The sequence below is a fragment of the Strix aluco genome, chromosome 26, assembly GCF_031877795.1.
Source record: "Strix aluco isolate bStrAlu1 chromosome 26, bStrAlu1.hap1, whole genome shotgun sequence".
Classification (NCBI taxonomy): Eukaryota; Metazoa; Chordata; class Aves; order Strigiformes; family Strigidae; genus Strix; species Strix aluco.
The window spans coordinates 6,019,847-6,031,803 of NC_133956.1; positions in this window are offsets into that span (position 1 = coordinate 6,019,847).

Genomic DNA, 11,957 nt, shown 5'->3' on the forward strand with positions numbered 1-11,957 from the left:
CACTAATGTTTTGGTGTGTGGCCTTCCTCCCTGCTGTCTTGCATTTACTGTATTTTTGTCTGCAAAAAAGTCTATTTTCCCAGTTCCAAAATCCCAAACAAAACACAATGTTACATTAATTTGAATCCAGAGTTATTTTCTGATGGTTCTTTTTGGAAAGTTTTTTTTCTTTTGTAGCAGACTTCAAGTAATTTTAGGGAAAAACAGTGGCAAAAAATATTTTTTTAATAGGGAGATCTTTTATCTAAATACCTCATTGAAGAAACAGATCCAGTGTGGTTTTATTTCACAGCATCTAATTTAAAGTATTAAACCTTCTGAGTACTGGCTTTCATTTAAATGACCCTTTTTCTTTATTTGATTCGGGGGAGGGTTAGTGGAAAAAAATCAGATTCTTTTTTGAGGGAACAACTGCAGGAAAAGGTTTATTTCTTGAGCAGAATGAAAATGAGAATTTGAATGCTCTTTTCCACCCTGGGAGTTCTGGAAAAGCTTTAAAAAAAAACCCCAACAAAACACAAAAAGAACTAACCTCAATCAGTTGTTTCTGTTTGAAATGGTTTGTTTTGTTTCCCCCTCAAACAATACCAAGCCTCTGGTTGCCCAGACTACTGGGGCAGTCTTCATGTTTACAAAATACCAGGACTGTCTCCGACTTTTGGGAGCTCCAGGAGTCTCTGAAGACCATGAGGGTGCCCCATGAAGCTGGAGCCATCCGAGAGGTCCTGGAGGGGAGTGAAGGGACACTGGTGCTCCAGCTCAGAGATGTTGGAAACCCTGGGGGTGCTGGCTCCATGGCATTCCCCTGGGTGCCATGCTCCTTGCTGGGGCGAGGTTGGACTTTAAACAGGACCCCCCAGGCTCTGGGTCCATAGCCCGAGCCTTTTGCTTGGGTTTTCACCTCCAGTGCAGTCAGCTGAGAGCAGCTCTCCGTCTGAGCTGGAGGCCATTACTCATTTCACACAGTCCACCAGATGTGAACGGTGCAGCTGGGACCCCGCTTCAAGTGGTGAGAGCATGCAGGGCAGGAAAGCTGGATTTTTCTTTTTCAATCTGTCTTTGTCCTCTAAATCGCTTCACTCCTCTCCTCATCCACCCAGCCCAAGGCACTTAGGTGGATATTTCTACCCAAGACCAAGTGGATGATCCCTGGCAAGCTGAGCTCCAGCCTCACCACCGTGTAATCCCTGTATCTGAGCCAGACACAGCTGGCTGACCTGGAGGTGGAGGAGTCTGCATACAGCCCACAGTGCCACGGAGCTCTCTCCTTAGTATCGATATTTTCCTACTCCTCCTGTTGCTCTGGACAAAACAAAACAACAACAAAAAAATGAGCCAAGCTGCTTGATTTTGCAATCTCCATAGATGTCGGAGGCAGAGACGGCCACAGAATAAAGATATCCTGTTCAGAGGAAATAAATAAGATGTTGATTGGCAAGCTAAATCCTCCACGGTGTCGCTGCCTGTATGACTGGAATCCCAAATGAGCCAAACTGCAACGTGTTTTATGCTGTTTCCGCACTCCAAATGCATTTTTCAATCTATTTCCTTAAGCCTGCAGGACTGCTGTCTCAAATTCCACTTCCCATTTCTCCACTTGGACAGAAACACTAAATACAAGCTCTCCTTAGCGACAGCACCTTTCATTTCATTTCTCAGATTTCTAAGCACATGGGAAGGGTTGGCATGTGTTAACAGAGCCATTGTCATGAGATAATGGCCTGCTATTAGAGCATTTTTTTTTTTTTTTTCCCTTCTGATGACTGTGGGCCATTTTCCTGTGATGTGAGAAATGATGTCTTGCAGCTCCTGGACATATTATGGGATCAGCCTTGTCACACAGCCCAATCAGTTCTGTGAGCTTTCTTCTGAAAGAGAAAGAAGAAAAACATTCCCGTGGGATGTTGTGTGCTAGCATGACAAAATCAGGCCACTGAAGAGGGAATAGTTGATCCCAGGGTGTATAAACCCTGAGCCTAAAGATCAGCATCCCCAGACAGGTCACTCTGCAAACGAGGTGGGGAGGGCTGCCACGGAGTCACCCTCTGCCTTTAAATGAGCTTGTCTCCAAGGGAAATGGAGCTACTTTTCCTCCTCCTCACAGCCTGGAGAAGTGCAGAGCATCAACCTAAGCAGATAAATGTTGAGGTCAAAGTCTAAGGATTTATCTACTCTGGTTACAGTCTCCACTTGCCTCTCCTTAAGAAATAAAGCAGCTTAAATGACCTGGAAATATTAAGTCTGAGATAAGCAGCCAGGTAAAACAAGACAGGAGCTGGACATAGGAGCATGGATAGCAGGGGATAGCTTACAGCTGCCACGGGATGGCTTCCTGCATTACCATCCTTCTCTGGGAACCAGCCCATCATGAGGAAATATGTTCTGTCTGTTCCCAGAGTATGGGATCAAGGATGGAGGTTGTCCCTAGGGAGAAAAGACTCTGCCCCGTAAGGCATCCAACCCCTTTCCATGAGGTCTTGCTCGTGCGTGGCATTAGGGGATGCAGACAGGGAGATGAGGGGAGGTCACAGCTTTCTGAGCCCTCCTGAAGTCTGAGTGGAGAGAATCTGGTTTGGGACCAAGAACCTGCTGGCCCAGGGTTTAGATCAGGACACAGCAGTTGCAGAGGATGCTGTATTGCCATTAATCTTCTGTGCAGCGTTGCAGTGTTGGCAGCCAGCTGGGTCACAGCAGGATCCAGATGGCGGTGGCCATACAGGCTCACAGGAACAGAGGCCAGGAACAGAGAAGAGGTGTTAGGACAGAGTTGTAGGGATGGGAGGGGACATCTGGAGGTCTCTGGTTCTGAGTTGCTCAGAGTGGACAAATGCAGAGCAGGTTGCTCAAGGCTGTGTGCAGTTGATCTCTGAACGCTTCGAGTGTCCCTACCCTGACCCCTGCTGCTGAACCTCTGAAAATCTCACATCCATCCTTTACTCATGGCCAGCTCATGCTGTTCGGTTTGGCCGTCCATGTCCTACCTCCAACATGACTCCCTGGACTTGAGGAATTCACGTCATCTTTGTGCTTTCCTTTCCCTCTTCTGGAGCTACCTGGAGCAGGTAATCAGACCACCCTGATCAACCTCAGGGTTCATTAATGCTCCCAGAATGAAAGGTGAGATGGGAGCGGTCGTTACTGCCCCTTCTGGCTCAGCACAGCACCGTTTCAGGAAGGAACCAGCATCTTTTCCTTCTTGCTCCCTCCAATAACAGGATGAGAAGGCAGCACCGGGGAGGAGTCCCGCTGGCCCGGTGTTGAACAGAGGATGCAGAAGGCAAACAGGGTGCATCAAACGGTGGCCAAGGAGCAAGCATGGCCTCAGTGCAACCTTCCTGTAGCCCCACGTTATCCACGGCTGCTGCTGGTTCCTTGTTTGGCGCTGCACACCCTGCAGGGGGGCTTATTTATTTATTTATTTAATGTTTTTTGATGCAAAGGTTAAACAAATCAAGCATTACTGATTCAGTGCAAATGACAGAAGGCTAAGTGGTGTTATCTTTAATTACTGTCAGTGTCGAGAACAACCAGGTAGTGGTGTGGGGGTAGAGGCCTGGTTTGGCTGGGGTGGGGGGGGGGGGGGGTGGGAGAGGGTTTGACAGGTTGTCATTTGTATTCAGATGGGGACATCTAGTGACCACGGTGCCGTATTGCAGGGATTGAGCATCCCGGCACTGTGTAACGGGGATGGGAAGCCGGGCTTGCGGCCCCCTCCCCCTCTTGGAAAACACCTTTTGCATTGCTGATACCGCTCCCCCCACCTCGCCTCCACCTGCTGCTGCAAGGGGGCGCCCTCAGAGGATCCCCAGGGACATTCTGCTGCCTCCAAAAGGAGTATGGGCTGTTGTGTGTCTTGCCACGGTGCAGGGTTTCCCCAAAGCCAGGTCCCCACGGCGGGTTCATCCAGCGCTGTGTGGGGCAGGGGATGTGCCCGAAGAGCAGAGCCTGGCACAAGCGCTGGGCTTCTCTGGGTGCCCAGGGATGTACCCGGTGACAAGGGATGCCCCTGTGTGCCAGAGGGTCTGTGGTGTGAGCACCCGCTGAACACACCAGGGTGTAGCATGGGGAAAGAGATCTGCAGAGAGATCTGGGCAGGCTGGAGCGATGGGCTGAGGCCAACTGGAGGAGTTCCACTAAGGCCAAATGCCGGGTGCTGCACTTGGGCCACAACAACCCCCAGCCGGGCTACAGGCGTGGGGAGGAGTGGCTGGAGAGCTGCCAGTCAGAGAGGGACCTGGGGGGGATTGGTAATGAGCCAGCAGTGTGCCCAGGTGGCCAAGAAGGCCAATGGTATCCTGGCTTGTACCAGCACTAGTGTGGCCAGCAGGGACAGGGAAGGGATCTGACCCCTGTGCTCGGCACTGGTGAGGCCGCCCCTCGATGAGTGGGGTCAGTTTTGGGCCCCTCACTCCAAAAAGGCCATTGAATGACTCGAGCGTGTCCAGAGAAGGGCAACGGAGCTGGTGCAGGGTCTGGAGCACAGGTCTGATGGGGAGCGGCTGAGGGAACTGGGGGGGTTTAGTCTGGAGAAGAGGAGGCTGAGGGGAGACCTCATGGCCCTCTACAACTCCCTGAAAGGAGGGTGCAGAGAGGGGGGATGAGTCTCTTGAGCCAAGGAACCAGCGCCAGGACAAGAGGGAATGGCCTCAAGCTGCGCCAGGGCAGGGTCAGACTGGCTCTTAGGAAGGATTTCTTTGCAGAAGGGGTTGTTGGGCGTTGGAATGGGCTGCCCAGGGCAGGGGGGGAGTCCCCATCCCTGGAGGGGTTGAAGAGTCGGGTTGACCCAGTGCTGAGGGATCTGGTGGAGTTGGGAACGGTCAGGGTGAGGTTCATGGTTGGGCTGGAGGAGCTTCAAGGGCTTTTCCAACCGAGATGATTCTGAGATTCTGAGTTTTGTTGGCTTAATGCCAGCCTCAACTCACCCTTCCCTCCCCTAATTCTGATTTTGGGGACAGGCCCTTGAGACATGAAAAAAGCCATCTTTCTGTCACTACCATCTTTCTGTCACTACCTTCTCTCTGTGAGTTTTCTCACTTTGTTCAGTTATTACTAGAAGGAAATAGCCTGTGGGTTTGAGAAATTTCCATTGCTGTCCTACATGTTAAAAAGATTGAAATTCAGTTCCAAATATACTTCCACTTTACTATTGTATCTCTCTTCCCACAGTTATGACTACCTCAAATTTTCTTTTCTCCTTTTACCTGCTGCTATCAAGATCTCCTATATATATATTTGAAATTAATCCTTTATTTCCCAGAGTAGCCCTTGCTATCAGCTCTAGCAGTAGCCCCAGTAATTACTTTCTTCCTATTAGCTGGCGAGACACCGTGGCTAATTTGTGGGTACACTGATAAAACCCAGAAGTGTCGGGTGATTACACTGAAGTTTGACTGCATGAAAGGTCAGAAAGTGATTTCCCCCATGTAGGTGGTTTATTAATTTTATGCCTTTCTGAAGGTCTAGCAACAGAGTCCCTGAGACTCCAGGGATCCCTGACACATGATCCGAGGGCAACCACTGCAATACTCGTTCGTGTTCCTTGCTGTCTGCAGAGATCCTGTACGTGTTAATTCACCAGGAGCTCTGGGGCAAGACCAGCTCCCTGCTACCTGCTAGCAGCCCAATCTGTGTAAAGTTGTGCTGTGGTGCCAAAGTCCCCATTTCCTGCAGAATGATGGATGTGGAGAAGTTGCCCCTTTCTAAGTCCTACACCCACTGTATCTGGGGCTTCCCTTGCTGTACCCCCTCGTAAGGCAGCGAGAAAGCTGGCTGTAGCACGGATCCGCAGCGTTCTGTGCTGCAGCGTTCAGCTCCAAGCACATGAACAGGCTTTTTACCCTTCTCTCTCCAAAACGTGGACGTTTTCAACAAGAGAATGTCACACGAGTTCAGGACAGAGAACTCTCACTCTCAGTACAGGGTGAGAGCAGGGTGTGGGGAGCAGTCTGTTGTGACCTGAGACATCACTGTGCCAAGAGCTGCTGTCTGCTGATTGTGGGCAGGTCTCCGTCATCCAGGATGGAGAATCAGAGGGGGGTGTGTGTGCTCAGAGGTGTAGAGCATAACACACCTCACTGCTCTGCTGTCAAATTACCTGTGTGCCTTGTTCTTCATCTGCCTTAGGGTAGCCCTGGAGAGCAAAGAGCCCTTCCTACCCATCCCTACGACTTCTACAATGCCTCAAGCTCTTTATGATGCACCTGCTCTGTGTCGTTAGGGTTCACTTTCTCCATCCAGAGGAGAGGGATAGCAATCTGATCTCCACCACAGAACATAGCACTACCTGAGGACAGAAAGCTGTTCAGCATTTATTGTTATCTCTAGTCTAATCTATGCAGTATATAACAGTGAGAATAGGCCACAGAACAGTAAAATAACACAATAATTGTAAAACTCACAAAACAGTTCCTGCCATTATTGGTGATTAAAAAATAAATAAATCCAAATTACTATCTGAAGTATAAAGCCACTTACAATTCATTGCCAGAGCTCTGATCCTTAGCAAGTCCATCACTAAAGGAATTACACAGGGTAGTGTAACCTGTCTTGTTGAAACCTCTCCCCAAGTTGAACATAAAACGACAAATAATAATTTGCACAACATAAATTTACTAGCACCTTAAACTGTCTATTCACTGAATTACCTCAGAGGACTAAGGGAGAGGAAACTCGCTGCTTTTCACAAGGAACAATAAATTCATACAGCCTGAGACAGGTTTCACTGTCTGATGTTGCTTGGAGAAAAATCATAATAATAACTGGTCTGCTACCTACCCATTCATTAGCAGCAATTACACTGTATTAGTGTTACAAATTGCTATTGAAAGATGTTACCAAGCTAGAAGCTCTCAGTTTAATTGAAAGCACTTTTTTATTTGATTACTAATGGCCCTGTGTTATAATATCAATGACCTGCATGAGAAAATTGCTTCCCCAGAGGGATCTTGTTGGCAAAAGATCTCTGCTGGAAGACAGAGCTTCCCTCCTGCCTTTGGGAGCAGTCTTTCAATGGCATGCTCAGCACCCAAGGGGAAGTAAGGAAAAAATGGTCAAAGATTTTTTCCATACCCAAGGGACAGTATTTTATAAATTATTTTGCCAGAGATCTAAAAAAACTTGGGACTTGGTGGCAATGTGGAGAGGACTGGTCATATGTAGGATGCAGCAGCAAAGAGAGGGAATATAAAGTTCAGTGTCTGCAGAAGGATCATTTTACAACCTCCAGCAAGGGGGCTTTCACTATAAGTCCATCACTCCACAGTTTGGGACATATAAGTGGGTTTTTTTCATTGTGTGCAGCATCTTTTGTTTCCAAGATAAGCATGTAATTAGCTGAAAGAAAATGCAAAGAAAGGCTCGTCTAGTAGGTTTCCATCTTGCTGCCGTTGGCTATCCATTAATGAAGCCTAATTACAATGTCAAAAGCCTATGTTCTAGCCCAGTGACTAATTGACTTTGGAGATGCAAGAGCTCTTTTGTTGTTTTAAGCCAGGAGAAGTGAGAAGGGAGGAAAAATAATTGTTAATTAGTTTAGTTCTGCTTTATCTGAAACACGAAACAAAATATTAGTTACAGAAGCAAATCTATGCCTGATAATGTATCTTGGCCCTCCTGCTTTTGCAGAGCACTGGAAAAACATTATTTTCTCTTTACACATACAAACTATTTATGGCCCACTCCTATGTTGTGTTCCTTGCGGAGGATTTTACTGCGTGAAATAGGCCTGGTGATGCCAAAAAGTTACCTTGGGTTGAGGTTTTCAATGAGTAAAGACCATAGTATAGAGAAATACAAAGATTGGTACTTGGCTGATTGGATGGGATGGATGGATGGATGGATGGATGGATGGATGGATGGAGGATGGATGGGTGGGTGGATGGATGGATGGATGGGTGGGTGGATGGGTGGGTGGGTGGATGGGTGGGTGGATGGGTGGGTGGATGGGTGGATGGATGGATGGATGGATGGATGGAGGATGGATGAATGGGTGGGTAGATGGGTGGGTGGATGGATGGATGGGTGGATGGATGGATGGATAAACTCTAGGAAAGATAGCTAGGGAAAGACACATATAATGGTATGCTCTCCATAAAAACTGAAACCAAGAGCTGCTATGTCTGCATGTAGGGGCATTTCTTTTCAGCATCCTGGAGTATTGCTCTGAAACAAGGAACTTGGTGATTTAGGAAGGCACAGAGTCTCCTAGGTCTTCTCAAGGGGGCTGGCATAGGTTTGAAGGAGCAATGCTTGGTATATCAGCCCTTCACATCCCAATTGGAGTCACTAGCCCCTAGGCATGGTCCTACCTGGATCAGCCTCCCTAGAAAGGACTGGGGATTGTTTTCCTCCCCAAAGTCATGAACATAATTGTGTTTTATGGCAGCTGTTGGATTAAACTGGCAATGGGCAAGGTGAGCTGAATGGATGCAGTTTTCTGTGGAGGTGAAGGTCCAGCCCTCACGATACATGAATTTATCCCATTACCAGAAAAAGTCAGGCAAACGCTTAAACTGCAGAATGACATTAATAATATCTTACCATGCAGACGTATCCATGTGTGACATGACAGGAATTAAATCAAATCCATCTTTTAGTTCCTGAGACTATTAAATTTTATTTTCAAGGTATTTAAAGAATAAATAGGCATAAAAGAAAATCAACTACAGGAACTCATTTCCATGATTGTCAAACTGATTATAGCTGACAAAAAAAAAAAAAAAGAAAAATAATTCTATCATCATCTTATCAGATGGAAGTGAATTGCGTCTGATCAGCTGGTAGATTGCAGAGACATAGAAAAAAATGGAAAAAGAGAAAAACAAAGTGAAGAATAAGGAGTCCAGAAATGTGTCAGGGAACCTGGACATTCCATTAAACTGTATTCTATGAGGACCAGATGAGTACTAGGCTGTATGTACATGACAGAAACAGCAAATTTCTTGGTCAAAAAGTTCTGTTTTCTTTGAAATCCTGTGTCACAAGACAACAATTTCAACACAGCTAGAGCCTCATCTCATTTCTGATAGTAATAAATGAGGTTTCTAGGTACACCCATGTGGTTTGCAGGGATCCCTCTGCCTTTCTCAAAGCCCAGTTGCTTCCTGGATTTTCTTCTAGCCAGTAATTGCTGTTATCTCTTTTCCTGGCTTTTTATGGTAAAAAAACACCTCTGACTCATCTCTGGGCATATGGTGCTGGAAAAATTTTTGAGCCCAGTCCATTACCCCATGAAGCCAGTAGGGGCCATGGTGAGAATTGTTAAATATTTCCATCATCTTTGATGTTTTCTGGGCTGTACTTGAACCCTGGTTTCAAACAGGGAGAGACAATAGGATCAACAGCTCATTAAGCAACAGTGAAAAGATCTCATTAAACATCTCATTAAGCAACAGTGAAAAGCCAAAGGCCCCGGGCCCAAGCGCTGCGCTCAGCAAAACCCAGCAAAAGGCCACCCTGGGGCTAATCCAGGAGCTGCACCAGCACCCAGGGCCACTCCAACCAAACCAGTCCCTCACAGCTCTTGGGGAGGCCATGCCCCTTCCTCCCCCAGCTCAGGCCAGGGGCCAGGGGCAGCGGGGCTGCAGGGAGCACACTTGGCTTCTCCTGCCCATCCCACAGCCCAGCTGGGGAGAGCTACAGCATTGCCGCTGGCATAGCCACACCTCTGTCTTATGGGAGTCACAGCTGGGCCTTACTGCAGGAAGAACCTCTCCCAGCAGCAGAGAATCACAGAATGGTTTGGGTTGGAAGGGACCTTTAAAGCTCATCTGGTCCAACCCCCCTGCAATGAGCAGGGACATCTTCAACTAGATCAGGTTGTGCAAAGCCCCGTCCAACCTGACCTTGAATGTCTCCAGGGATGGAGCATGTACCACGTCTCTGGGCAACCTGTGCCAGTGTCTCACCACCCTCATCATAAAAAATTTCTTCCTTACAGCTAGTCTGAATTTACCATCTTTTAGTTTAAAACCATTATGCCTTTTGCTATTGCAACAGGCCCTACTAAAATGTCTGCCTGTATCTTTAAGCCCCCTTTAAACAGTGGTTTGCTGTAGCACATTGGTGATATGCAATGTTATTCAACAGCAAGGTGAGGTTCTGCACTGTGTCAGGAGCTCAGTTGCTGATAGGCCTTGATAAAAAGAGTAATTGAGAACCAGAACATGCAGAGACTTCTTTTCTTCTGCTTACTGCAGAGTTTTTTCTTTCCCCATTATAATAAGATGGAAAGTGATTCCACATAACCGGGAAAAAGATTCCTTGGATGCCAGTAGAGGCGACGCAGTTGCCCTGGGTGAGGTGTTTAAAAGTTAGATACACAGGTCTGAAGGTGTCATTATAATCTATAAAGAGAAATAGGCTCAGGTGCTGCTTTGTTGCACTAAAATGTGCATGCTAGATAATCCTGACAAGCATGCTCTGTGGTACCTATTTCTACTGAGAAGCAACTATAACATGAGATGTTCAATCTCAGAGGTCTAGATTTTATATGTGTAAAATTAGATTACAGAAATCTTATCCCTAGATGTTCAGGAGTTGGTAGGGGTTACTCTGGAATCTGGGGTATACAAGATTTGACTGAGAGGACAAGGTTTTGATATCAAGAACTGACTGTAGTCCTTGAGCTAATGCTTGGAAATGTGTTGACTCATTCCTGCAAGTCCAAGAGTATAATAAATTGTTATTGTAAAAGAAATTTTTTGTTCTGAGAGAAAGGTCTCAGTTTATCTATGGACCTGTTTGTTCTCTTGCATTGAAATAAAATGTGACATGAGATGGAGGCTTTCCCACGCATTAAGAAGACTACAGAGAGGTATTGTTGTTAGGCAACTACCTCAAAGCTTACGCAAAGAAATAAGTTAAACTCGCTTTTAAAATTTTCAGCAAACTTTTAATATTCACCCAAAACACATCTGCTATGGTGACATTTCTGAGCAGGCCAAGTTATTCTGAAAAGCTTTTCACATAGTCTCAAGTATAAATATTTTGATACAAAAAATAAAAATAAAAACCCCTCCAAACCCAACCCCTTGTGCTCACATTCAACCGTGTGCCATCGTGCCATGAATAAGCTTCTTCCCTCTACGCCTAGCCAGACTACAGCTGTAGGAGACAGGCAGCGTAAGATGCTTCCAGTCCACATTGCTTTTGTGTCTTGCCAGTGCTGGGAATCCAGGAACAGAAGAAGAGTCTGAAAGCTGTTGAGATGAACTTACTGGCTTTGAAGGTGCTTTGAGGTGTTGGACAAGGAAGGAGCTAGTGAGCTTCTGGTCAGCACAGTAACGAAGGCACTGCTTCCACCAGCAGCAGCTCCCGCAGCAGTTCCCTGTGTTTCGGGTGCTAATGATGTTTTGTAGCTTCAGTCGAGGATGTGGAGACCAGAGAGCTGAGGAGCAGGGGCACATCTCCTGGGGCTGGTGTTAACAGTACTGCCTTGCGTTATAACGAGCCACGGCGCTGGCTCCTTGCACATCTTCAGGACTTAACGCAGAACAGGTCTAGCTCAGGTGCTGGTTCACTGACACATTGTGAGACCGTTCACTGGCTAGGAAAGCTGAGCTTGTTTTCTTTCTATATTGCACAGCAGCTATGGATAAACCCAACTAGCAGCAGCATCCTATCCTATCTTGTCTGCAACGCACACTCAGAGATCATTACTATATTTCACCTACTTACTGACAAATGCGTCATGCTTACAATAATAAGCTGATCAGCGGCTTTGATGTTTTACGCTCAGCATCCGAGTTGATTTTAAGTCACTTTGACTTTTAAATTAAATTATCTCATGCACAGAAACAAAAGATGCAGAAGAACACAGCAAGGATTCACAGAACTCGTAATCAAGTACTTATTAACACATATATATATATATATTAAGCTTTAAATCAAAAACAAATCTTTCCTTTTTTTTTTTTTTTTTTTAATATATGCACTCTATATAATGCAACAAACATTGG